General features: G+C 35.3%; 1 protein-coding gene across 1 annotated transcript in view; it reads left to right on the forward strand.

Annotated features, from left to right (window-relative positions):
* Positions 1 to 27010, forward strand: part of SOX5 (SRY-box 5) — a 1269090-nt gene that overhangs the window by 82702 nt on the left and 1159378 nt on the right. The window lies entirely within an intron of this gene.

The following is a 27010-nucleotide window of genomic DNA, read 5'->3' on the forward strand; positions in this document are numbered from 1 at the left end:
TTGTCTACTCTCATCATTACTATTACATCATATTCCCCTTTCGTTGAGATCTCTATGTGACCACTTGCTCAAGAAATTTAGCGGTTGGGGCAGCTAGGTGGTGCAGTAGATAGAGCACCAGCCCTGGAGTCAAGAGGTCCTGAGTTCAAATTCAGCCTTAGACACATAACACTCACTAGCTATGTGACTCTGGGCAAGTCACTTAACCTCAATAGCCTCACCACAAAAAAAAAAAAAAATAATTAGTGGTTCCCTGTAACCTCTAGACTAAAATTCCTTTGTTTGCAAGCCCTTCACAATCAGTCTCCAACCTCTCTTTCAAGACTGATTTCACATTATTCCGTATTATGCACTCTGTATTTCAGCCAAAAGTTTATTTGCTCTTCCTTGAAGACAACATTGCACCTGCCATCTCTGTGCTTTTGTACAGGATGTCATCTCCTGTCCATCCGTATCTTTTTCTCTTGGAATCCCTAGTTCCCCTCAAGACTCTGTTTAAGTACCGTCTCTTACAAAAGGCCTTTCCTATTTCCATAGGTGTTAGTGCTTCTCTCAAATTTGTATTTATTTTACATATATTTTTATTCATTTATTTATGCATATATATATTTGTATAAACATACAATTTATCATATGTCTCAAAGTTGGGACCTTAACTTGGGTGTTCTTGAGTCTGAGGAGACTGGCTCTCTGTCTATTACACCATGATGTCTTCTTCATGTGTGTGTGTGTGTGAATATGAACTTATGTCTTTTTTTTTTTTAATATTTAAGCTTATACAATTACGGATATGGACTGGACCTGGGATTTTATTGTTATAGGGAACTCCAAAGTGAAGAAACTCCTTCTACCAATGCAGTGGGTACCTTCTCTGCAACTTGGAGTCTTAGAGAGCTACCTAGAACAGTGGTGTCAAAGTCAAATAGAAATTTGAGGGGGGGAGGGCACTAAACTGTCCATAAGGATCCCAATGAGCTGCATATTCACTTAGAAAACCACATATTAACATCTATCTCTTTTTCTCTCTCTCCATATTTGTATCTATATCAATGCATATTTGTAGATAGGTATACTGATTGTGTTGGAAAAAAATTCGGAAACAAACAGCCCCTACTAGAATGGAAAGCAGAAGTCTATATTCCTATAGCCTAGAGACCATACTCATCTATATGAGGATGAAAAAATTTCTGTGATCTCTTCTGTGTGTGTGTGTGTAGGTATCACTGTTACAATAATAATAGTAATGAGTTAGCATTTACATATGCCTGTTATGCTACTATAGGTACCTTCTGCCATAGAACCTACCATGTGCCAGACACTGTATTAAGTACTTTACAAATAATATCTCATTTGATCCTTACAATAATCCTGGGAGATAGTGCTATTATTATCCTCATTCTACAGTTGTAGAAACTGAGACGAAGATTAAATGATTTGCCCAAGGACACATAGCTAGTAAGGATCTGAGGCTGAATTTGAACTCAGATCTTCCTGACTCAAGGTCTAGCACTCTAGCCATGGTGTCACTGAGCTGCCAATCTCCCACCTGCAAATGGAGAGAAGATCTTAACTGAATATATGTACCTTAGAATGATGATTTAGTCTCTATTAGATTAGGTAGGATTTCACCAAGTGACCAGCATGTATAGGTTCCTCATGTTTAGGTGGCTTCTTTTAACATTAAAAACAGCTACCTTGACTTTACCACTTCTTCCTACCTCTCTGAGCATTCCTCTTTTCACATCTGTATTTCTCTGAGGAAGGCATTCTCTAGCTAGACTTTGGGATTTTGCCAGCTACTTTTGCTGGCTGGCTGAATAGCATCATACAAGCCTACTCAAACCCTGAAGAATCAAAGTACCTCCCCTCCTGAAGCTGTTTTATCATGTTCTCTTCTCTCCCACACTTCCACCCTTTCACTTGACAAAACACAGGCTTGGAAAATTGCCCCACTAAGTCACTCTTTCAACTCTTGATACCTGGCTGTGATTGTTGCACTAGGAAGAAGTACACAAAGGCCCACACAATATGAAATTAGTTTTGTAGTCCAATTTGTATGAGAGATGAATTTGAGAAGGGGGAGTTGAAGCAAGTGGAAAAAAAAAAAGAAAACATTGTTTCTGTTCTCAGTTAGAGATTTAGATCTCTGCATTGGCATAAAAAGGTCATTTTTGGCCTGAGGGGTTTGATGTTGTTCTTTTAAGTTAGACCATCAATGTAAACTATTTTCAACACTTGCCACAAAGAGCAAATGACCTTTAGTTACTTGCCCAGAAGACAAGTGGTACATTAACACACTAAATATAGGGTGCTAGCATCTCATTCTTTACCTTTATTTAATTTTCAATGAAAAATTCTTAGAGATTTTGGAATATAGAAGTCAAATGATGTGATTTTTTTCCTTTTCATGTATAAATTTGATATTTAAATTGAGATCTACTGTATCACTTACATGTTTCAGTCGTGCAGGATATGACTTGTGTTTGGTCACTGAGAGTAGGTGAAATGATAAAAAGACCAGATTGAGAGTGGAAGTGAGGTTAAAGGAAGGCACTAAAATGCTGGTGCTTACAAACCACCCTTTTATTTAACTGCTCTTTCATCTGGCAAGAGTCAAAGATTAAGTAGATTGTTTCTTCAGTAGGAAGTTCAAATTGGCCTTTTAGATCTGATGGCAGATTCCTTGTTGGCACTGCAGGTGGTTCATATGTTCACATTTATCTGTTGTATGGAAGGGACTCTAGAAAGTGGAAGGTAAATAGAATATCAGAGATGCCTGTAGTATGAACAAAGGAATTTGGTATTGAGGAAACATTTATTTAATCTTAAAATAAATGGACATATTATTAAATTTCTATTATAATTTGTTTATTATTTTTTCCTCCAAATCTTTTGACATTATTTTTCAACCTTTCAAGCTCGTTGTAGAGGAGCTAAATTCAATTATCTTGTCTCTTTTGCTATTTTCTGGCCTGTCTCTTAATTTTAGGAGGAAAAAGCTAATACTCAGATCCTGTTTATAGTAAAAGTGTGAGAGCTAAACTCCTGTCATCTCCTATTTCTTTTGAGAAGCTTTTGTAGTGAACACTGATGTCTTCATGATGTCCAAAATATTGAGAGTTTTAATCTTAAGAAAAGTAAGGAATAGTGGTAAAATGGCTCCTCTGAATTTGATGGGCAGACTTATCTATCTCTTTCTGTCAATTGCTGCTATAATTAAGCAGGTATTATAAAACTTGATGATGACAAGCTGTAGTACTGAAATTCAGCGTCAAAACATCTCCTGCCTTTGTTCAGGTGAAAGAAGTCCTCCATAGACTTTAATCAACCTCTTTCAGAAACAGTGTGGTAGAATATATCAGTGAGTCTGAGGTAATTTCTGCTTCTCTTCTAATTCTGGTAAATTCTATTTTAGGTAGTATTTTGTACATGAATTTTCACCTGGCAGTTTCCAATGCAGGCAAGAAGATACACAATTTTTTTCAAAGAAAATGTGGTCTTTTCCCATCAATCTGTCTTTTCTTATTCATTTTTTCTCATGCTTAGAAAAAAAAAATCGGCAGACATATAAAATAATTTGTATAGATTCCCTTAATTTAAGATTATGATATTTTAATAGAATAATATATCAGGAATATAAGCTTAAGTTTTACATAAGGAACAAAATAATGGGCAGTTTTCAAAATTTTTATTTAAAATATAAGTGATTAAATTTTCAGATGGATGAAACATAATCCTGCCTGTTGTTGTCTTAGTAGGTCTACTCTGTCTCTGGGGCCAGTTTTTGAATACCTAATGTCACTTGTACAGCCATTTTACTATTGGTATAGTAAAAAGTCCTAACTCATTGACTTTTAGGTGTCCTCTTTTTTGTTACACAGCACGTGAAATACTCCTTTGTAAGTGTTATGTAGAAAATAATCATCATTTTTTTTTCCTCTTTAGATGCTAAGTCACCATAACTTTTTGGAAATTATAGAAAGTAGAGAAAAGATAGGTCTTAGAGCTCTTTTAAAATATTTAAAGGCTTTTTTAAAAAAAAAATCCCCAAACATTAAATATAAGATAAACTTGATTACCAAGTGAAAGGAATATAAGCTACTGATTGACTCAAGCAATAGTTTGTTACTTATTTCCAAATAAACATGAAAGCATATACAGAATGAATATTTTTCAGGAGGCATTTTAAAGTAATGGGTGGCCAATTATGGAGATAGAGTAGCTGCCACTGCCTCAATGTGGGCATGAAACAGAGAAGGCAGAAAACTTCCAAGAAGTCATGCTGATAATTCATTAGAGTAGCACAATCAGAAGGCAATTCTGAATCATTTATTTCCCTGTCTTAACTATAGAAAACTCCATTTAAAAGTTCTCATAATAATAGCTAGCATTTATATCGTATCCACTATGTGCTAGATGTTGTGCTGTGCTTTACAAATATTAGCTTATTTAATCTGCACAACAACCCTGGGGGGTAGGTGCTATTATTAGCCCCGCTTTACAGTTGAGGAGACTGAGACAAATAGGGTTAAGTGTCATATTAATTGACAAGTAATAAGTAATTATCTGAGGATAGACTTGGACTCAGGTATTTCTGCCTCCAACCCCAGCATAATATCCACTGTGCCACCTGGTTACCTCAGGGGAATTATTTTCAATGTATTTCAAAAGAGAGATGATTACAAAATAATAGAAAGGATAATGGATAATAACCTTCACTTTCTACCTTGTGAATCAGTCACTTATCCTCTTCGGACCTTTGTTTCCTCATTTATAAAATGAGGGGATTGGATTAAATCATCTCTAATGTCCCTTCTGGCATTACACCTATGGATTTAATTTGCATTTCTCAAATTATTAGTGATTTGGGACATATCTTTATATGGTTATTGATAACCTGGAAATTTTCCTTTGGAAACTACTTATTCTTATTATCTATCAATTAAGAACTGGATTTTATTCTTATGCATTTGAAAATTGTCTGCTGTATCTTCTGTGATTCTCTCTATTCCTTGTTTGGTCATGAATTCTTCCCCTATCTGGAGATCTTCCTAAAAAGAAAGTTAATTTCTTTTTGTTTCCTCTAATTTGCTTATTATATAATCTTTCATATCTAAGCCATGTATCCATTTGAGGCTACCCTTTATTATGTGTAAGGTGTTGTTTCTAAACCTAATACATAAATGTAATACAGTACTTGTTGTGCCATAAGAAATGATCAAAGGGATGGTTTCAGAGAAACTTGGGAAGACTTGAATAAAATGATTCAGAGTGAAGTGAGAACAAGAACAATTTGTATAATGACACTAACACTGTAAAGACAAACGCTATTGAAAGACATAAGAACTCTGATGGACATAATGACCAGGATCGATGAGGAAGCATGCTTCCCACTTCCTGACAGAAAGGTGATGGACTCGAGGCAGAATGAGATATATAATTTTGGACATGGCAAGTGTGGGAATTTGTTTGGCTTGACTATGCATAAGCATGTTTCCATTGGCCAATACCAATGATCATGTTTCACATAATTATAACTTAGAATAATATGAATTCAAATACATGTGACCACTTCGAGATCCATTAGTCAGATCAACTGGGACTTAACTGTATTTGTTATAAGCATTTTTCTTTTTCTTTTTTAGTTTTCCAGTGGAATGGGAGGGCGGTTCAGAGAGAGACAGAATAATGTTTGTTATTTTAAAAAATCATAAAGAAATTGATGGAAATATGAAAGAGAACCTTTTTTTTTCAGTGTGGATGGTTATACTAAATGGATAAAAGACCACATATTGTCTCTATTTCTATCTTCATCTCTATTATCTATATCACTGAATAGGAATGCCTCAAGATTATAAGTAGTTCATTCGTATGTATTTCTTGGATAGTTGCTTCAAGTGACATTGATCTGGGTCTAGAAATGAGTAAAAAAAAATGATTGATTGGCCTGGATTGCATTTGGGAATTTGGACAGCATTTCTGATAATCCCAAACCTTTTGCTGACACAAAATCCTCTCTTTATTACAAATAGTCTCATGGTGATGTTAGACGGATGTAAATCATAAAACATCACAGTCTCAGAGGATTCAGTTTCAAGTAAAGCAGAGAGAAATGGAAAGATGCATGGAGTATAACAGAAGGATGAAATCATGGGTCTATCAAAGTTAATATCTATTTTCTTCAATATAATTTCATTTGGATCCAAGGATAAATCATGCAACGCTATAACCTGAAAACAATAAAAATCAGAGTATTCATGAGAGAGAATGGATGAGCTGTGAAGGATGAGAAAGCATGGTTGGGTTGCCATCTGTATCTCAACAGGTAACATCTGCATCAACAAGGTCACAGGTTTATTGAAGCCGAAGCGCAATTCAGTTCAACAAACTTTTATTTCATTTGTTTACTTTATTAAATCTGTGTGGAATTCACATTTCACATACTTTCTTATGGATTATTTCATTGTCTTGTTAAATAGCAGCTGCTTTTGCTGTCCGCTACCTTTCCCTACAAATTCACTATTCTACTGAAATGGTTCTGCTTTTACCTTTTTGCTTTCTTGTTCAGGTGTTTCAGTCACGTCCGACTCTTTGGGACCCCATTTGGGGTTTTCCTGGCAAAGATGCTGGAGTGGTTTGGCATTTCCTTCTCCTGCTCATTTTACAGAGGAGGAAACTGAGGCAAACAGGGTTAAGTGACTTGCCCAGGATCACACAGCTAGTGAATATCTGAGGTTGGATTTGAGCTCAAAAAGATGACTCTTCCTGATTCTAATCTCAGTTGCTATCCATTCTATCTAGTTGCCAGGTGATACAATGCATAGAATGTTGGGCCTGGAATGAGGAAGACCTGAGTTCAAATATGGCCTCAAACACTCACTAGCTATGTGACCTTGAGCAAGTCACTTAACCCCGTTTGCCTCAATTTTTTCATCTGTAAAACGAGCTGGAGAAGGAAATGGCAAACCACTGCGGTATCTCAAGAAAAACCCAAAAGGGGCACAAAGAATTGGAAACAACTGAACAACAACAGCAACAGGCACATGGGTCAGTCATTATTGATGTAGTCTTAGTTGTCTATGTTTTTGTTTGTTTGTTTTTGGCTAGGCGACGGGGTTAGGTGACTTGCCCAGGGTCACACAGCTAGTACATGTTTTGTGTCTGAGGTCAGATTTGAACTCAGGTCCTCCTCAATCCAGGGCCTGTGCAATATACACTGCGCCACCTAGTGGCCCCAAGTTGCCTATTTTTTTTCCAGGGTAGTTAGGTGGGTGCAGTGGATAGAGTGCTGGGCCTCGGTATTTCTTTTGAATTTTCAAGGGAATGTTGAAGAAGTAGAGTCATTTATTATTTCTCACTCTTCCATCTTCCTGGAATTCTTAGTATCTTTTAGGAAGATAATTTTAATTTAAAGTATTTATTCCATGGAAGTCAGAATATGGAAATAATCTCAAATAGGGGTAATATAAATAAATAAGAATAAATAAATAAATAAATAAATAATGGGGATGGTAGCGAAAGGCAGTTTAGACATGATATATGCTTTACACCCAAAGAAAGCAACAAATTTAATGTAGCTAAACTTGGAAATACATTTTATAAAATGGATTGAGTAAGAAAAAAAAATCTATGTTTATCATTTTTTTTTAAATAAGAGAAGAGGGAGCTCTTTTGGTAAAGTTTATCTTCATGTCAGGTGTATTATCACTAGTAAGACAACTTGAAAAAGTGAAGTGGCAAGCAGCATGGATGATTAATGAACTAAATAGATTGTCTTATAAGGAAAGATTAAAAGAACTAAATATGTATGCTAAACTAAATGTGAACTATGGTAGGAGGTATGATGAATAGTCCAAATTTACTCCTTCGTAAAGCTTCTGAGTCCCAGGCCCTCAGTAAAGGCAAGATAATATGTGTATCACTGGTATCTAGCCTGTAAGCTCTTTACAGTACTTTCAGGTCAGAGACATATACTAGCTTCATATATACATGGACAACTCATGTAATAACCCTTTTCTAGGATAATGAATATCTGAGTAAACAGTGTATTTTCACAGGTGGAAACCATTTTTAAAAAATAATTTAGATGGAGAACTTTCAGGATTTTGCATACTGTTGGACATTTGACTAAAGAAGAAAATTTGAGTGGCAGAATGTGAAATATGTTTTAAAATTTATACCTGTGTGAAATTGATATATGAGAAATATTTAGGTAAATTGATACTATACTCCTTTACTTTTACACTAATTTGATTTTTTAGATTCATAATGGTCCCCTAGATATTGTCACAAGACATTAAACTGTTTGATAGCTAACAGGAATATTTTTGGTTAATAATCCTTTAAAACTGATAATTATGTCAGGAAAAGATCTATTACAGTTACAACTCGCTATACTCGCTGAGAGCTTCGTTAAAGAGGTCGAAAAAAATTCACAGGTAATAGCTGAGGCAACTTTAAAAGGGGGGGGGGTTTCTATCAAACCACTGCAAAACAGAATGATACTGAAAATAATGTATAATTACTCATTCGATTTTCAGTCTCATTTAAAAAGACTCCCCCCAGTAATCCATGGCTCATCTAAGAGGGCAATTCATGACATTTTCCAATCTAAAGAATTAAAGTGACAAAGGAGGGGACTGCCCATGATAGGAATGAGTTTCTGTGGTGAAAAATTGAGAATAACCACAAGGAACTTTCATTAAAAGGAAGCTACTGTAGAGCTAAGTACATGTGCTTGTTTTTGCTACTTTGACTTTCTGGGAAGTTTCTACACATTTTTTCTCTTTCTTTCTTTTTTTGGTAAAAGAAAAAGAAACACTTTCTGAGTTAAAGTGCTATTTAGAGAATAACACACACACACACACACACACACACACACACCCCGGCTGTTTTTGAAAGAAAAAATGAGGAAGTTCACTCAAATGACTCATGTAGAGTCAGCGATATCTGGGAATAAGTACCATTGTAATTGTGTTTGAGTTTCCTTTGTCAGTATCTTAACTCTTTATTTCTCAATTGTTTACCCATTATGAAAGAATTGGCATAGACTCTCAGCTGCTGTTTGGTGGGCAAACTTACTGACCAAAACAGGGCAGCAAGAATTGATTCTCCGCAAAATAACAAATATCAGGGAAATTATTGAGAATCAGACATTTATCCTGAACTTTTTCTCTCTAAATTTCCAAGTTTTTATTCAGAGACAGTATCAGTTATTCACATCTGCAAATTATATTTTATTATAGTGTTCTTTAAAAGATGCATTATACAAAACTGTCGAGTAGAATCACATCTAGGTAGTAAATGAATGAAAATGGCTTTGAAATATGAATTTTTGAGAAAGCAAATGTTTGAAATTTAGAATTTGCAGTTCTCTTTCAAATAGGTAATATATTGTTGGAAGTGGCAGAGACCTTCATTGAAGGAGTCAGGTTAAAAGTTCTTGAAAATCAATGAAAAGGTGTGCAGTGTTTTACAATTAAATTTTGTTTTCCCAACTGACCAGTTGCCACATTATCACTGTTTTACGTAGAGCCCTATTGATGTTCAATAGTGAGAGGTAGGAGAGTGACATTCCTGATTTAGAAAAACTTGGTGTCAGCATTAACATGACTGAATAATCTATGAGGAAAGTAGTTCTCAATATGTTGTTTTGACTGAATGAAAACTGGTCTGATTTCCCCATTCTCTGCTTTGGGGAATTCTACTTAATCTTTCATTCTTTGTCAGAACAAACTGTCACTTAATGATCAGGAACAAGAATTCTGAGCATATACTTTTCTTTTTCATATGAGAACTTTTCTTACTGTTTCAACTTAGAGTTAAGCTGTGCGTAAGGGAAAGCCCTGGTTACTACATGAATTGCCTGTGATGTTTTTGAGAATTTAAATGATGTGGGCAAGGTCAAACAGGTGGTAAGCCTCAGAGATGAAATTTGAACCCATATCTTATATTTTGGAGACAGTGGTCCTTCCACCTACCCATGCTGCTTCCCTGAGGCATCCATTTCAATACAATCAACATTTAGTAAAAGACTATTCTGTGTATGGCATATAACTAACAACACATCAGAAAACCTCATAAAATTTATCTTTTAAAGAAAAAAATGCTGTAAAAAGAATAGGAAGATAATGGAGTTGTTCATTAAAGAATTTTAATGTAAAGATGAAAATCTGCCTAGGCTTTTAATATAAAAAACAATAAACTATGTAAGTAGTGTTAAGGAATATGATATGATAAGAAAAATGAGTATATTCAACATTAATACTAATACTTTAGTACTTAATGGTAATCCATAAAATGCTTTTAGTATGCCGCCATAAAAAAGAAAAAAAATTCTATAAACAGACATATTAGAAGAACTTTGATTTCAAATTTCCTAGAGTTTCTTTTTTTTGGGGGGGGGGGACCAGGTGTAAATTCAGTTTTTAAATTGTTTCAACCCCATTTCTTGCCATTTAATTTTAACTCAGTTGTTTGAAAGCATTGAAGTTTTTTCACAGAAATGTTTAGTTATTCTTTTTTTTCGCTTCTAATACATCCATTTAGCAGTTTAGCAAAATATATTATTTTTTGGCACATTTCTGTCATCAACTAGCAGCTTTGGTCAAATGTAATTTTCTGTATATACTGTCATTTTCTGATAGATTTCGATGGAAAGAAAAACACTGTCCATTACTGGTAACATTCTAGTATATCATAAAAATGGTACTTTGCTCTAAATTAATACCTTTCATCTGAAATTTTTTCAAAAGTTTAAAAACACTAATTTATGGCAACTCTCAGTGCCAGCAGTGTATGTCCCCCTTTTAAAAAGGAAAATAACTTCAAATAAGAAATTATTTGACTTGTCCAAATCAACAAAAGGAGTTACTCCTATTTTTCAAGTGCAAAAGAAAATAATCTCTCTTATTATTCTTTATATATACCTTGAGTATTAGTGTATTTTTTTTCTTTGGGATCCTGAGAAGTAACCATATTTCAATGTGGTTTTAGAATACTGATTATAGAGAGTTCAGAATTATTTGGTTAAGGAAATATTCAGTATTTAAAAAAGTTGTTGATTTCTAAAGCAAAAACAAGAGATATATGCATACACTTATTGCATATGTAAAAACATTCTTTGTGATCATGTAGCCCAATTCCTTCAACTTAACAGGCTGAGAGAGGTTATGAAATGTAATTTGCCCAGGTCCCCAGGCTCCAAATTCATTGGCTTTCCCCATTATTGTTTCTTTCAAAAACATCTACTTGGGATTCTTTTCATTTATCTATAATAGTAAGATCTTGACTTTCTTTTTCCTCTTACTTCTTTTACCAACTAGTTGTTATTGGTCTTAATTAAGTCTGGATTAGTCCTTCTTGCTCTCTCTTCTTTCAATAAGTCAAGAACTTAAGAGGACTCAAGAATTAGACAGAAATGTCTGTATATTAGAAGCCCTCCACATAGTAGCATAAATTGCCTCTGTCTAGGTTTAGAATCCCTTTTTGGGAATCATACTTTGTCAGGACAGGTATTCCATATTTTACTCCCACAAGGCTATTATTTCAGTTTCTCTTACTTTTATCATTGCCCAGATACTATTATGTTTCTATTTTTCAGATTTTGGGACATAGGTGTATGATTTATCTGATTATGTGTTAATGCTAAATATTAGCATTAACACATAATCAGTGGCACTTAGAATAGAAATTGTGGATGTTAATAGCAGCAACAACAATAATAGTAAATACAATAATAGTATTATTAGTCATCAGGATTTAGGTGTCAAATGAAAACTCATCCCAAACTATAGGACTGATTCCCCCAAGAGAGATCTAGAAAGATGGATACTTCTTTGTCAAAAAGGAAGAAGAAATTAATAGATATTCTTAGAGTATACAATAAAGTGTTTAAAAATCTACATAAATATTTTTTTCCAGCAAACAGGGCTCGCTTCACAAAGCAATAGAAAAGACTGATGACAGGTATACACCTCTAGACTTGTTGCATGGAAGTAGAAGTGGTTTATCTCTGGACAGATCATATGAAATGACTAAAATTCAAAAATGGGATCATAGGCAACTCTATATGCACCATCTACAGATTTTTAGTAAACAGTGTGTTGACAAGAAGGGCCAAACAACTGGCTGAGTCATGTAGATTTGTTTACAAAAACAGAGGAGATAATGATAGCAATTCAGGATCATTTCATTGCTACCAAAATTTTGAGAAAAGTTATCTTTAAGGGACTAGGATTTAGTGATCAATGCAAATTCTGCAGTGAAGTGGTTAAAACTGTGTAGCTTATCACTATGGTTTGCAAAAATTTCCTACATACCTAGAAATGCATGATTAAGTAACAAGGATTATACACCAAAGGTCACTATCTTTTATAAAATAGCGGATGACAAATACTCGGTTACAGATTCCCCAAAATATCCTTGGGAATTCGTCAGATAAATTATACACCTTCTCAACAAACCTTTTGATCAATTCTTCTCTTGCTCCTCATTTCACCTGGGAAATGGACAAGACTTCCATTAAGATTGATATGAACCATCAGTATAAAACAGTTGGCCCATCTGTAGCATTTCTGTCTTAGCTTCCCTAGGCCTGTGGAATACTTATTTTGTCCCCAAAGACTGCTTCATCCAGCATAATTTTATTTTTGTTTTGTTATGCTTTACTTACTTACTTACTTATTTACTTACCCATTCACTGTTACTGATTTACTTACCTCCTATTATTTACTCTTTATGATCTGGTCAAGAATCAAAGTACAAGCTGCCAAGTAGTTTTATCATTATCATCATAATAAACAGACATTTTTCAAATCACCTGCTGTGTGCAAGTTACCATGCCAGGTGTGCAAAGAGGAATAGGACACAATTCTGATCATTGAAGAGCTTATAATTTAGTTGGGAGGCACTGCTGAATATGTCTCTATCTGTTCTGGGAACGCTGACAAAGCAGGATTGTGGCAGGATGAGAAATATGGCAGCCGTAACCAACTAAGAGATTTATTAGGAGCAAGGTGACCTGAGAGAAAGATTAATCTGGTGGTGATGGGGAGGATGGATTTGAGTGTTGAGAGAATAGAGGCCTGGAGGCCAATTATCTGATTATTGCACTTGTGAAGGTGTGAGGTGAGAAGAGTCAAGGATGATGTCAAGGTTTTGATACTCAATAACACAATTGTATTTGTAGATCTAGTGCCTAACACATGGTAAGCACTTATTATATCATTGTTGATGGATTAACTGCATATATTTAATACACTGGATATTGGCATAATTTTGAGGGGATGCTTTTCCAATAAGAAAGTGATTAACTTGATGTTTCATAATTTATCACATTATTTCAAGTGAAAGTTTTTTAAGTTAATATGGGATAAAGTGCATAAGAAGACATGAATTAGTCAATAGCAAATCTTAATCCAATAATTTACATAATAAGACATTAACAAATTAAGAAGTATTAATCATACATGATTTTCCTACAGACAAAATTTCCCCCATGACAGAACTCAGTATCTGAAATGACATTACTTTGGGTGTGTCATCCAGATGGATTTAGTCAAGCATGACTTTAAGGCAGTTTAAGCCCACAGAAATAATTTTCTTACATTGTAAATGATTTTGACATTATCCTTGTCACATAAGTGGTTATAGAGTGGTTCAGTCTGATAAGCCTTGATTAATAAAACTTTTGTTTTAGCCAAGGTGAAAAAAAAAGTTGTGGCAAAACAGAAAAGAAAGCCCTGATTTAGTCCTCATTTGAAGATGCTCTTTCAGATCTGGTATCTGTGTATTCTTAAGAATGAAATAGTTTGGGATTCTTTGGGGGTCACAGACAACAATTAGCTATGTAAGTAATATTGGTACATTAAAACATTACCACATGTCTTAACTTTCTGGCATCTCTGAACTTTATGAGAAATGCTAAGACCCTAGTGACTGATATGTTTGAGTTAAGAACAAGAAGCATCAAAGAAAACCTAGGCTATCTTCTTTGATTCATAATCACCTCTATAACTCTGGAGGACACTTTGGTCTATTCTTTCAAACTGGGGCCTTTATTCATATAAATAAAGATGATAATGATAATAGTGGCTATTGGCTTAGAGACATAATGGCATACAAATAGTTTCAGATGTGTGAAGTACATCATAAAAATACTGTTTTAGGATGGAAGAAGTGTGTGTGTACGTGTATGTGTGTGTGTATGTGTGTGTGTGTGTGTGTGAGAGAGAGAGAGAGAGAGAGAAAGGGGAGAGAGGGAGAGAGAGAGAGAAAGGGGAGAGAGGGAGAGAGAGAAAGAGATAGAGAAAAAGAGAAGAGAGAGGAGAGAAAGAGAGGGAGAGAAAGAGAGAGAGGGAGAGGAAAGAGAATAGAGACTTTTAGAGATATATTTACATTTTGAGTATGACTCAATTCATATCATGTCATATGTTATTATTAAATACATTTTTCTTAATCAAAAGATTTTAATATTAGTGAAAAGTCTCATACTCAAGACTTTCCAAAATACCTGTAGGAATCGCTTTATCCTTAAAAGTTACTTCAATTCTTGGCCTTTCCACTCATATGGATTACACAGAAGCCAATTACAAACATGTTCATTCTGACAGACATTGTTCAATGAAGGCCCTTATCAAGCCTGGGGTACTGAGGCAAGATTTCCTTCATTTTTGACACAAAATTCAAACAAGTTGCTTAGATCTCCATGATCAGGTTCTCATTTTGTTTTTGAATTTTCAGCTTCACAACGTACTCTTGTGTCTGTTAATGTAGAAGAAATGATTTGGACTTAATAAACTATTCATTCCCTATTGATCAGGAATTATTAGAATGGTCACTGCCTACCACATCATAGATTGTTTACCTGTTAAAGGGAGACAAAATAGGGAAATGTCATGCGAATACAACAGGATTTTTTCACTTAAGAGCCACCCATTTCACTTGCTCCATTCTCTGGTGTCAATCCAAAGGCATCTCCAACTTCCTTTGGGTTCCTGTCACAGTTTGCTTATCTGTTTGCAAGGCGTCTGTGTGATCTTTCCTTTTGCATGCTTTCACTTTTAAGATCTTGCCTTTCTTATGTAAAAAAGGCAATTAGAGTCATATCTGTTTATTTTAAATAAAATGGCTGTTAATTAGTGTGATCAAAAACCCTGCCATTGTAGACTATGGGCTTCACTTTGTAGTCATACTAAATTGAGTATGGTTTGGTGCCAATTGACATGATAGCAACACAAAGTCTGGGTTTTTTTTTTAACTTGATGAACAAAGACATTTATGAAGCTTTGTTATCTCCTGGTTTAGATCTATAGGTTCTGAACACATTCAAGTTTTCTTATTTCTTACTGATTAGTGCCATGGTTGCTACTTATTAAAAATGCTTAAAGTTTTAAAAGTAAAAAAGACTGAAGAACTTTCTTTATCCTTTTATAGTCTCTTTTGTTAGTGGATAACTTAATTTAGACAATGTGCAGTTGCATGCATTGTATAAAAGCTACAACATTTTCTTTTAATCAATTAATCCCTGATTTGTAAGTGATATTGAATACCATCTGATTATGTTGTATCTAAAACAAAAGATGTCTGTGTTTGTGAGCAAACAATTTTCCCTTTCTATACCTCAATTTCCTGATTTGCAGAATATAGTTATGGTATTTTATTAATCTATTAGTCCTTACTGAGAGAAGTGGGGCATAAGACATCAAACTCTCAGGACCACTTTATGCTTTTTACAGTTTTTGAGGACCCCCCAAAAGAGCTTTTGCTTGTGTGGTTTATATCTATCAACATTTTCCATGTTAGAAATGAAAACATCTTAAAATTATTATGAAAACAATTCAACTTTGCCAATCCCTGAAAGTGTTTTGGGTATACCAAGGAATTCCTGGAACAGACTTTGAGAACCACTAGCATAGTGGATAAAGGGCTAACCTTGAAATTAGGAAGATGTGGGCTTAATTTCTGCTTCTACATACTAGCTGTATGACCGTGGGCAGGTTACTTAACCTCTCAATGTTCCTTGGGCAACTATATGACTAAAATGTGACAATTTGCTCTAACAATTAAGCTGTGGCTCCAGCTTCCATAACCAGGATGCTACATCTCCCTAAAGGGTCCCAGGAAATAAATCTAAGGGGTGTTGGGGCAGTGTTTCTTCTCTGATACTGTCAGAGTCTCCACAAGCTGTTTTCCCTAAATTGTAAGGGAGCCATTGATTAATACCCAGTGTCATTTAACCACCTAACATTAGAAAGTTTTTACAAAAGGATACATATTTCAAAGCTATAGGTAGAACAAACCTATGTTTATTTTCTTTGATTCCTCCAGGGCACACTTTCTTTTATAACACCACAGTCTCTGGAAAAGTAAGCCTAAAACTTAGCTCAGTTCCTAAATAGCATTGGTCCCACCAAGTTCATATCCAGATGTAGCATGCCTACCAGGTGACTCCATTTGCTGGGCTGGGGTCTTGAAAGTCACTACCAAAGACTGCTCATAGAGGCATCAGTGTTGTGACAGCTGCAAAACCTGACCTTGATTTTGAGTCTCAGTCTCCTGACCTTCAAAATCCCCTGACATTCAGGATATCAGAGACTGCTGCATCATCACCTAGCATGGAAAAGAACAAAAGAAAAGGCCAAGAATCAAGGCCAGTTTTTCAGGGACCATGTGCTCTCAGGTCTTCTCTCTTGTGGCAAGGTCTCTCATTATACACTGTAAGAGTCACTGAGCTCCGGTAATCAGTGGAGTGCTGGTAAATATTTAGCATCTTAAGATCTGAAACACACACACACACACACACACACTCTCTTTTAAGTCTAATCTAAGTTATTAACATTTTCTGAAGTCTAGACAATTAACAAAACAAATCAAGCCCTGATATATAGCGACTGCCAATTTCTGAGGTGTAAGTGCTCACACCGCAAATTTAACAATCTCTTCTAAGAGCTGGCTCCAATACCCTCCTGGTTCCCACTCTAGCCTTGATCTCAACATTCCTCACACTAGTTCAACTTCTGTGATCTAGTACCCTGAAATCCTCTATCTGATCCTAAACTACCATCATTCTATTTTTCTTTGTTCCTCCTTCCACATGAAACTATTATTCATCCTCCCTAACACTCTTCAGTATTTGACACTATCTGACCACTCCTCTATCCTCCTGGACTTTGTTTCCTCTCTGGCTATTTTATGACATTGTTTACTTCCAGTGACTCAGTTTCACAACTTTTGAATATCCTTATTTGCAAAATGAGAGCGCTGGACTAGATGTCCTTTGAGATACCTTTCAGATCTAGGTTTTATCATTTTATGATCCCATAATATTATGGGTTTTCCTGAACTCTTAATTCTCTTTCACCAGCTCCAATATCCATTTAGTTGCCAAATGTTACTAATTTTGCCACCACGACACCTCATATCTTTCCCTTTTTCTCCACTCTCATAGCCGCCATCTTAGTTGAAACCCTTACCAAATCTCATTGTTGCAACAGCCTCCTAATTTTTCTCCCTACCTCAAAGAGCTTTTTCCTCCAATCTATCCTGCACATACATCCCAAGGTGATATTCCTAAAACACTATCACACTCCCCAGTTCAGGAAGCCCCAGTAGTTTGATCTTGTCTCTAAGACAAAATGAAAAAATCCTCTATTTTGTTATTTAAAACCCTACCTGATCTGACTCCACCCTACCTTTACAGGCTTATGAAGTCCCATTCCTTTCACACATTCTATATTCCAGTTAAATTGGCCTATTTACTATAATTTATCAACAAAATTCCCTATCTTGTTTCATGTCTTTGCACAGTTTGTGTCCTGTGCTCAGGATGCATTTTCAGTTCACTCCTCTTTTTAGAAACCATAGTTTCCTTCAAAGCTAAGTTCCTGTATGGTAATTTCTATATGAGAATGTCCTGATCCCATCAGGTACTAGCTTGGCTTCAACCACCTTCGCCCCCCCACCCAAAAAAAAATTTGGTCTTCATTTACCTTGCATATATTTTGTTTTTACTTATGTGTTGGTCTTGGTTTTCCTGCTAAAATGTAAGCTTCTTCAGGTGAGGACTGGTTTCTGTTTCTCTATCCCTAAGTACTTGGCAAGGTGTCTGTTATAAGAAAACATTTTACTCTAAACTTATTGAGTATTGATGTTTACAATAATGTACCTGAAGCACCACAAGACTTTATTGTGTTCACCATGTTGCATTTTCTTAAACAGGCAATTTATGCATTTTAGAACATTTTTTTAGTTAATCAGGGTTAAGTGACTTGCTCAGGGTCACACAGCTAGTAAGTCTGAGGCCAGATCTGACCTCAGGTCCTCCTTACTCTATCCACTGGGCCACCTGGTTGCCCCCAGGACAATTTTCAATATAAAACTTTCTAGCTAAATCTTAGTTATACAGGAAAGTAAGTTAATCAAAAAAAGTAAGCTTAATCAAAGTTACTAGTTGTATTATGATTCATTATTCACCCATTGGTGCCTTTTTTAAAATATGCACTGATCTTTTCCATAAGAAAAGAAAAAAAGGAATATAGGGGTGGTTGGTTGTCAGGAAGAAAATAGCCAAGATTGGCTGGTGAGGTGTGCATCTCAGAGGTGGTGCTGGTAGATGAATAAAATAATGACCTGGCTGAAGACTGTTGGGTCAAAAAAAAATACCTGTAGGACATCTTGAATGAATGTATCAATCAATCAGCATTTATTAAACATAGGTACTGGGCTAGACAGGGAGGATACAAATTTAAAAAATTAGAAAGTCCCTGACCTTAAGGAGCTTACATTCTAGACAAATATAAGAAATATAAATTGGTTATAGAATCTACTTGATGGAATTTTGGGGTGTGTGTGTGTGTGTGTGTGTGTGTGTGTGTGTGTGTGTGTGTTTAAACCAGACATGATTTCATTGGTATAGGGTACATTTGGCAAGGAATTTCCTCTACTAAGGCAGATCAGCACCATCTATGTATCATCTTATAAGGTTGTCTGGGATGTTGAGAGGTTAAGTGACAGAGAAATTTATTAAGCTCTCAAATGAGTGTACTAACCAATTTAAGTATTTTGGTCTTTACTTGTCTTAGAATAATACTGACATAATATCTCACTTCTGTGGAGAATTATTTCTTGGTATTTGGCCTAAATTGACTTGTCTTAATTATACTCATTATTCGTAGTTACATTACTCATTGTTGATTTGTCAGCAATGATACATCCTTTGCCAAATGCCTTTTGTTTATAATGCTTCCCATAGGATTGTGGGTGATGTTATAATGACACCTAGAGAAGATAAGATATAGATGTAGTTAAGTAGCAATCATATACAGAATATATTATAAACCTAGAATTAGTGTAAGAGTAATTAAAAAATGGAAGTCAGTGTAGATTTGCTAGCTCATTGATGCTTTGATTTTCATTTGAAGATATCTATGCCTGAAGTTCTTAAGTTATTTGGACTGAAATTTGACGATATAATGTGCCAGCAAAATTCATATATATGCATGTATTATGTAATCTATATATATTCTCACATACGTCATATACATGATATATATGTCTACAGCAAATATTGTACAGCAAAAAATATTTTCTTCCATCAAATTAATGGATATCTACTGAGGTTTCTTCAAATGAACTTGTTTGATTGTTTATCTCATTACAGGAAAAGAAAAAAGAAATAAGGACTAGATGGCAGAAAAAATAAGTAAATGTAATCAAAAGTTACAATGTTCAATATGTTGAATTAAAGCAAGATAATATTCAGCAACTACTGTGAAAGACCAGTGGCAACCTAAATTAGGTTGATTATGATATTTTAAAAGTATAATACTTTATGAGTGGCAGTATGGTTCAGTGGATAGACATCTGGCCTTGGAGTCTCCTGGTAAGGAACTTTCTCTACTAATGCAGTTTGTGAGTTGTTTTGCAACTTAGAGTCTTATGGTCACTAAAAGGTTAAGTCACTTGCTTATGGTCACAGAGCCAGGATATGTCAGAGCTGGGACTCTAACCCATGTCTTCCAGGCTCCAAGGCCAAATTTCTATCTACTACACAGTGGTTTCACTTATAGAATGTTTCAGTTTTTAAAATATCATAATCAATGTAATTTAAGTTGCCACTGATCTTCCATAGTATTTGGTATATATTATCTTGCTCTAATTTAACATATTGAACAATATAACTTTTGATCATATTTCTTTTTTTTTTTTTGACCCTTTAGGTCTTTAATTTTTTTTTCCTTTCCTATAATGAGATAAACAAACAAGCTCATTTGAAAAAAAAACAACAAAAAAACAACCCAGTGGATATCAGCTAGTTTAATGGAAGAAAATATTTTTGCTGTACAATATTCATTCTAATATGTTAATGTCTACTTAATGGAGTATCCTCAGAGAGTGAATATTAAAAATTAGAAGCAGATTTTTACATTCCACAGAGATTAGGTATCTCTTCAAACACTTAATATGTGGGTATATATGTTTTCTCTCTTTTAAGTTCTCAGAGTGAACATACATAATACTTTATATAAAAGTGATTGTGTGTGAATTAGATACTGAATGAAATTGAAAAAAAAAATATGCCACCTACAGAAATGAAAGATGAAGACTTGATTTATATTGCCTAAGATGGGAACCTGAATACCTAAGGAGATTCAGGAACCTGAATACATAAGGTGGAGATCCCAAATTCAGGAATAGAGTCTGAAAAGAGTGAAGAAAAAGCAAACAGACTCTTAAAATTTAAATCAAGGTTTAAGAAATGTAAATCAGTCTTAAAACAGTTATCTGGAGACGTAAAGCTAAAACAAAGGACCCGGAACGTAGTTAAAGGCCTGTGAAATTCTAGATAGAATTGACTAACATCAATTTGTAAATTTAATAACAATGACTGGAAATCAAGAATTAGGTAGTTCTGAGCCACACAGATTAAGGGAACTGAGAAAGAGAAACTTGAATATTCAACAATGAATCATTTAAGGATTCTGTGGACCAGAAACTAGGGTCAAATAAAATTTTTAAAAAGAAGAAATGATAGAGTAGAAATTTAAAGAAACATGAAAGAGAATTTAGATTCTGAATGAGACAATTGCCCTAAGGATTGCCTAAATGTGTTTGTCTACATATTGTACAGGTTTGCCTGGCACTATGGATCTGAGAACTGAGGACTTTTAACTTTTTTTTTTTGAAATTTTTTAATGAACAGAAATCCATTTTTTCTCCCTCCTACCTCAGTGGAAAAAAGAAAAAAACAAATTCCCTGTTACAAATATGTGTAGTCAGACAAAATAAATTCCCTCAGTGCGTATATACAAAATACATGTCTCCTAGGACTATGCCTGGGCCGTTTACTATTTGTGGGGCTAGCTTAGAAAACCCACAATCCTCATCCTGCCTCAATTTTGTCTACTTAATAGGTCAGTAATCCTTTAGAAGTGGAATAATTTTCATTTCATTATGGCATTATATTGAGAATAGGGATAGGGGCTGGATCTGTGATTTCTGGCCAGGCCTAGGGCCAGATCTCTTACTGTATACTCTAGGTCCCAATATTTCTCAGGCAATATATTGACCCAGATTGATCAATTTTTCATATTCTGACTATTAATACCCTCAGGCCATCCTAATTCTAATATTTTATCTCAGATTTTTATTTGTTAATATTTTGGCAATTTGTATGGAATATCTTAAAGAAGTGTTCCTATTCTCTTTATGCTAGGCAGATTATACTCACTCTACTTTAAGCTTCAGAAGTAAGAAATATTATTAGAATACCATTTGGTGAAATAATGAAGCTTCCAAAAGTGTCCATGTGTTCTCTTTCTAACCTGTTAAAAACTGAAAGAGGTTCATTTATGCTTTAAAATGGCTGCCTTGACCAGAATATCCTCATACTCTTCTCCCTACACAGGCTGCTAATTACCCACAATATCCCATTCAATATGTGTGTGTGTGTGTGTGTGTATGTATATGTATACACACACACACACACACACATATTCTGAATAGAATGTAAGGCTGGAACCTAGAAGATCAGTCAGCAAAGTGCTTACTGCACCGTAATTTATCTATACTCTGTTCTTCAGCTAATTGTCTACAGGTCAGAATAAGAAAGAGAACATTTTTGGCAAAGATCTGAGGATACTGAGATCCTTTGCCTTTGTAATTCCAACAGAGGGTGATTTAATAATGGACTTTATCAGATACCATTAAGGAAATAGTATTAGAAAGAACATGGTGATCAGCTGTAGCCTAGCTTCATTAAGACAAAGAATAAAGAAAACAGGCTTAAACTATAGAAGGAAGAATTTAGTTTAGATACAAGAAACATTTCCTAAAAGGATTGGGAATAAATATGTTTCTAAATGTCTAAATTCTTTTGAAACTCTTGGATTTTCCTTGAAGATGATTTTTTCAAGTGAAAGAATGAAGGTATCCCTGGAGATGCCATAATAGATCATTACTATATATATATATATATATTTTTTTTTTTTAAACCAGGGTCCATTGTGTATAACAATGGTGATCACCATATAGTTGTATCTGTATAGCTCTTTAAGGTTTACACAAGATTAACATGCTTTTGTCAAATGCTTCATCCACTCAGTCCTACTGACTCTTTTTCACCCATTGATTCCAGTTCTGCCCTTAGGGACCAAGCAAAACAATCCTTTTCTCATGTGACAATCCTTTTTCTGTTTGAATATTGGCATCATATCCTTCTTGTGTACATCAGAAGTACCATTTGCATTTGGGATCTTGGAATCTCTTTTTATATCATATCCTTGGACCAGTGTGCCACTATCACCAGATACTCAATGATACTCTGGGAAAAAAAATTCAGATTTAGACAGGTTTAAGAGACACGATCCCACTCAATATTCATTTTTGGTCCCAGAAATCTTTACTCAGAGAAATCTTCAGAAAATAGATCAGTTCTAAAGCAGATGTCAAGTAGAAGAAGTATTAAATTTGTTCCATTAATGGGTTGAAATTTCAGAGAATCAGATTGTAATGATGAAAAACTTCCTCTTATACAAACACTCTGTAAATATGATTCTCTCTGTTTCCAGAGAGATGTGTGATGGTACATGTTTGTTATTCCCTACTTCTGAGGAGGCTGAGGCTGGTGGGTGTCTTGAACTCCTTCTTAGCTACAATAGGGCTAAAGCTGATCAAGTGCCTGCACCAGCCAACTTAGATGTTTTTGACTACAGAAGATGGAAAGAAGAGCTTTCCACAGAAGTTAATATGAGTGTGGATAAAGTAATATTAGGTAATATCATTTGCCATATTGAGTGGTTAAAAATGAAATAAGACAAAAAGGATTTGGGGGCATAGCTGTATCAGGATCAATGAAGTTATAAGACTTCTGTTTGCAGGGAGGTGAGGCCATGATAATTGGCAACAGAGAGAAGAAAAAGCTATTAAGTTTTTATTTTACTTCTCTTTTGTCTGGTTGTGAGAATGACCTTGGGACATTAAGATGACAAAAGAAAAATGGATAACAGGGAATTGATACTTAAGCTAAGTAAGGAGCTAGTAAGATAACACCAAGTGCCATGGATGACTTTGTCACCTGACTCATATGAACTATGTTCTTTGGTACTGAATTGTCAGATGTGATTATTAGAAAATGAAAACTATAAGCCAGTAACTTTGACTTTGATTCATGGGGAATTCCCAGAATGAGTCATAAAAGATGTTTAATGGACATCCAGAAAAGAAAATGAAGATCGCACAGATCCAATAAAGCTTTCCTAAGAACAGGACATTCTAGATTATTAACTGCTTTTCATTTTTTGATGTTATCACGAAGGGTACTGTTGATAGAGTTTACCTAGATTTTAGCAGAGTATTTGGTAAAGTGTCTCATTATTCTTATGGAAAACATGAAGAGATCTGGACTAGATGATAATATGATTAGATTGATTCTGAATTGGTTGAATGGTCAAATTCAAAGAGGAGTCAATGATGGTTTGTCATCCTAAAGTAAAGTCTCCCATGGAGTGCCCCAGGGATCTGTGCTTATCCAGGTGGTGGTTAGCATTTCTATCAGTTGATAAAATGGATGACAAAGTCAAGGATCAGAAAAACATCTTGAAAGGTTAATAAGATGCAACTCAGTAGGGAAAAAATGTAAAGATTCACATTTAGGCTCAAATAATCAGTTTCCCAAGAATTTTGTTGTTTTTCAGTGTTTTAGTCATATCCAACTCTGTGACCCCATTTGGGGCTTTCTTGGCAAAGATGCTAGACCAATGTGCCATTTCCTTCTCCAGCTCATTTTACAGCTGAGGAAACTGAGGCAAGCAGGGTTAAGTGACTTGCCCATGGCCACACAGCTAGTAAGGGTGTGTGAGACCAAATTTGAACTCAGATCTTCCTGATTCCAGGATTGGTACTCACAATTACTAAGTCTGGTTATATAGTACATTGTCAGAGAAGAGTCTAGGGTTTGAGGTGGGAGGCAAACTCATTATAATTTCATAATTTTCTGTGGCAGCCACAAAAACTTCCAAGAATAGAGAGGTGACAGTACATCTAAACTCTTCCAAGGTCAGATATCTGGAATATTGTGTCAATTTTGGGTGCCTCCAAGGCTCTTTCCTGGACCCTTTTCTTTTTCCCCTCTCTGCTATTTCAGCTGGTCCTTTCATTAGTTCCCATGGTTTCAGTTATCATCTCTATGCTGATGATTCTCCATGCAGGACAATGGTAGCTGGAGAGGATCTAGGGGAGGGCCACCAAATGGTGAAGCATCTTGAGGTCTTTGCATATGAAGATTACTTGAAGCAACCAGAGATGTTTAACTTAGAGAAGAGAATACTTGGGTCAGTCATGATCACTGTTCAAATATTTGAAAGACTGTCATGAGAAAGGGGGTCCAGTTTGTTATATTTGGTCCCAATGGGCAGAATCAGGAACAATGGTAGACCTTGCAAAGAAACAAATTTAGTATTAAGATCAGGAAAATCTCCCAACCCACAGAGCTGTCCAAAAGTGAAATGAACTGCCTCAGGAGACAATGGGCTCTGTCTTGTTGGAAGCCTTTAAGAAAAGCTTAGATAACCATTAGCAGGATATGTTACGGGGGGATTCCTATCGAATGTTGACCGGACCAGATGGATGTGGGGATCCCTTCTAATTCAGAAATTCTATGATCTTATGACCTACATAGTCTCACTGTTGTTGAGTCAATTGCCCATATTTTTTACATGAGTTAGATATTTAAAATATTTCAGTGATTTTAAAAGAACTAAACGTGGCAGTCCTTGTTCACATGCACTAAGTTTGAGTCCTGGATGAACAATAGATGCTCAAGAAATGTACATTGAGTGAGAAATATAAGTGAAGGAAGAGAAAAAAATGTTTCTGTTCATGTAACTACAAAACAGCTGAATAGTGTAGATTTCCATGTTCTAAAATAAAAATTACATTTAAGCTGGGACCAAGAGTGGAAGTTTTAAATCAAAAGGACAATTTTAGAAAATCATGGTGAGAGAATGAGAGCACTAGTTTATTGAAGAAATCATTTTGCTATCTTAACCAATGCTCCAAATCTTATACCTACAATCTCTGAAAATATGTAGTCACTTAGCAGTTCACATATCCACCAATTTGTTCATTCTTTCTTACACCTGACATTCTTATTCTTCTTTCAAAAAATATAGGATAGCAAGTACTTTGCAGACATGTGAAAACACAAGTTTATTGTTTTAATAAAATCTTTTACAATGAAAGAAATCTAAAGATCTGGTATGAAACGATTGTATAATCAGTTAAAACAAAAACTATTAAAAAAGTAAACGTTCTTAGATTTTCCTCTGTAGTTTGGAATTCATTGTAATGCACATTACAACTTACTTTTCATTGCATAAATTACATCAAACAAACCTAAAGAGATGAAGGCTGTCTGATGACTCCTAAACTTTAATATATCATGAACATAGCACTGGATTCAGAGTCCAAGGAACTGAGTTGAGTTCTGGTTCTGATATTTGTCTGCTGCATGGCTTTGGCAATTCAGATCACCTGTCAGGCTGTCAAATGAGGACGATATTTGTCATAGCTACCTTACAGGGTCATTGTGAGAAAATGTTCTCTAAACTTTAAAATACTCCCCAATTTGGAGAAAAAAAAAATATGGTTATTGAGAAGCAGCATGACTTAGCAGATAGATAGCTGATCTGTGTTGGGAAGACCTAGATTCAGGTCCTGAATCTGACACATGCTGGAGTGCTCCCACCATCTGCTACATTTGCTCCTACTTCCATGCTGCTGAATGAAGTGGGAGAAAAACATGAAACCGTGCTGACTAGATCCACTACAATTTTATGTTACATAATCTCCATGTATCAAGGTAATACTTCTCCACCTCCCTAATAGACTCACTATACCACTCACTACACAGCTTTTCTAAACCCTTTTCATCCCTTTTCGAACCTCCTATAACTCTCTTTCCAACTGCACTCTCAGCTAAAAACCTTGCCTCATATTTGATTGAAAAAAACTGGGGCCATTTGCTGAAAGCTCTCTGCTCTCTTCTCCTCATCTCCCATCTCCTTTTTGCCTTCTGACACTATGTCCACTTTCACTCCATCTTACATGATGAGGTGGCCCTTCCCCTTGCTAAAGCAAACCCCTCTATATGCACAAGTGATCCCATTACATCCTATCTCCTCCAACAAATTTCCTCCTCTATCATACGTACTTTCTCACTTATCTTCAATCTCTCCTTGTCTATTGACTGCTTCTACTGCTTACAAAGATGTCCGTGTCTCCTACATCCTTAAAAACCCATCCCTTAATCCATCCATCCTGATAGCTATCATCCCATATCTCTTCTTTTTGTGGTTAAACTTGTGAAAGCTGTTTACAATCGAAGCTTTCACTTCCTCCCCCCCACTCCTTTCTCTCTCTCTCCTCCCTTCCTCCCTTCCTCCCTTCCCCTCTCTCTCCTCTTCTCTCTCTCTCTCTCTCTCTCCCCCCGCTCCCACCCCCCTTAACCCTT

Source organism: Vombatus ursinus, unplaced genomic scaffold (assembly GCF_900497805.2).
Source record: "Vombatus ursinus unplaced genomic scaffold, bare-nosed wombat genome assembly UNPS02014830.1, whole genome shotgun sequence".
Taxonomy (NCBI): Eukaryota; Metazoa; Chordata; class Mammalia; order Diprotodontia; family Vombatidae; genus Vombatus; species Vombatus ursinus.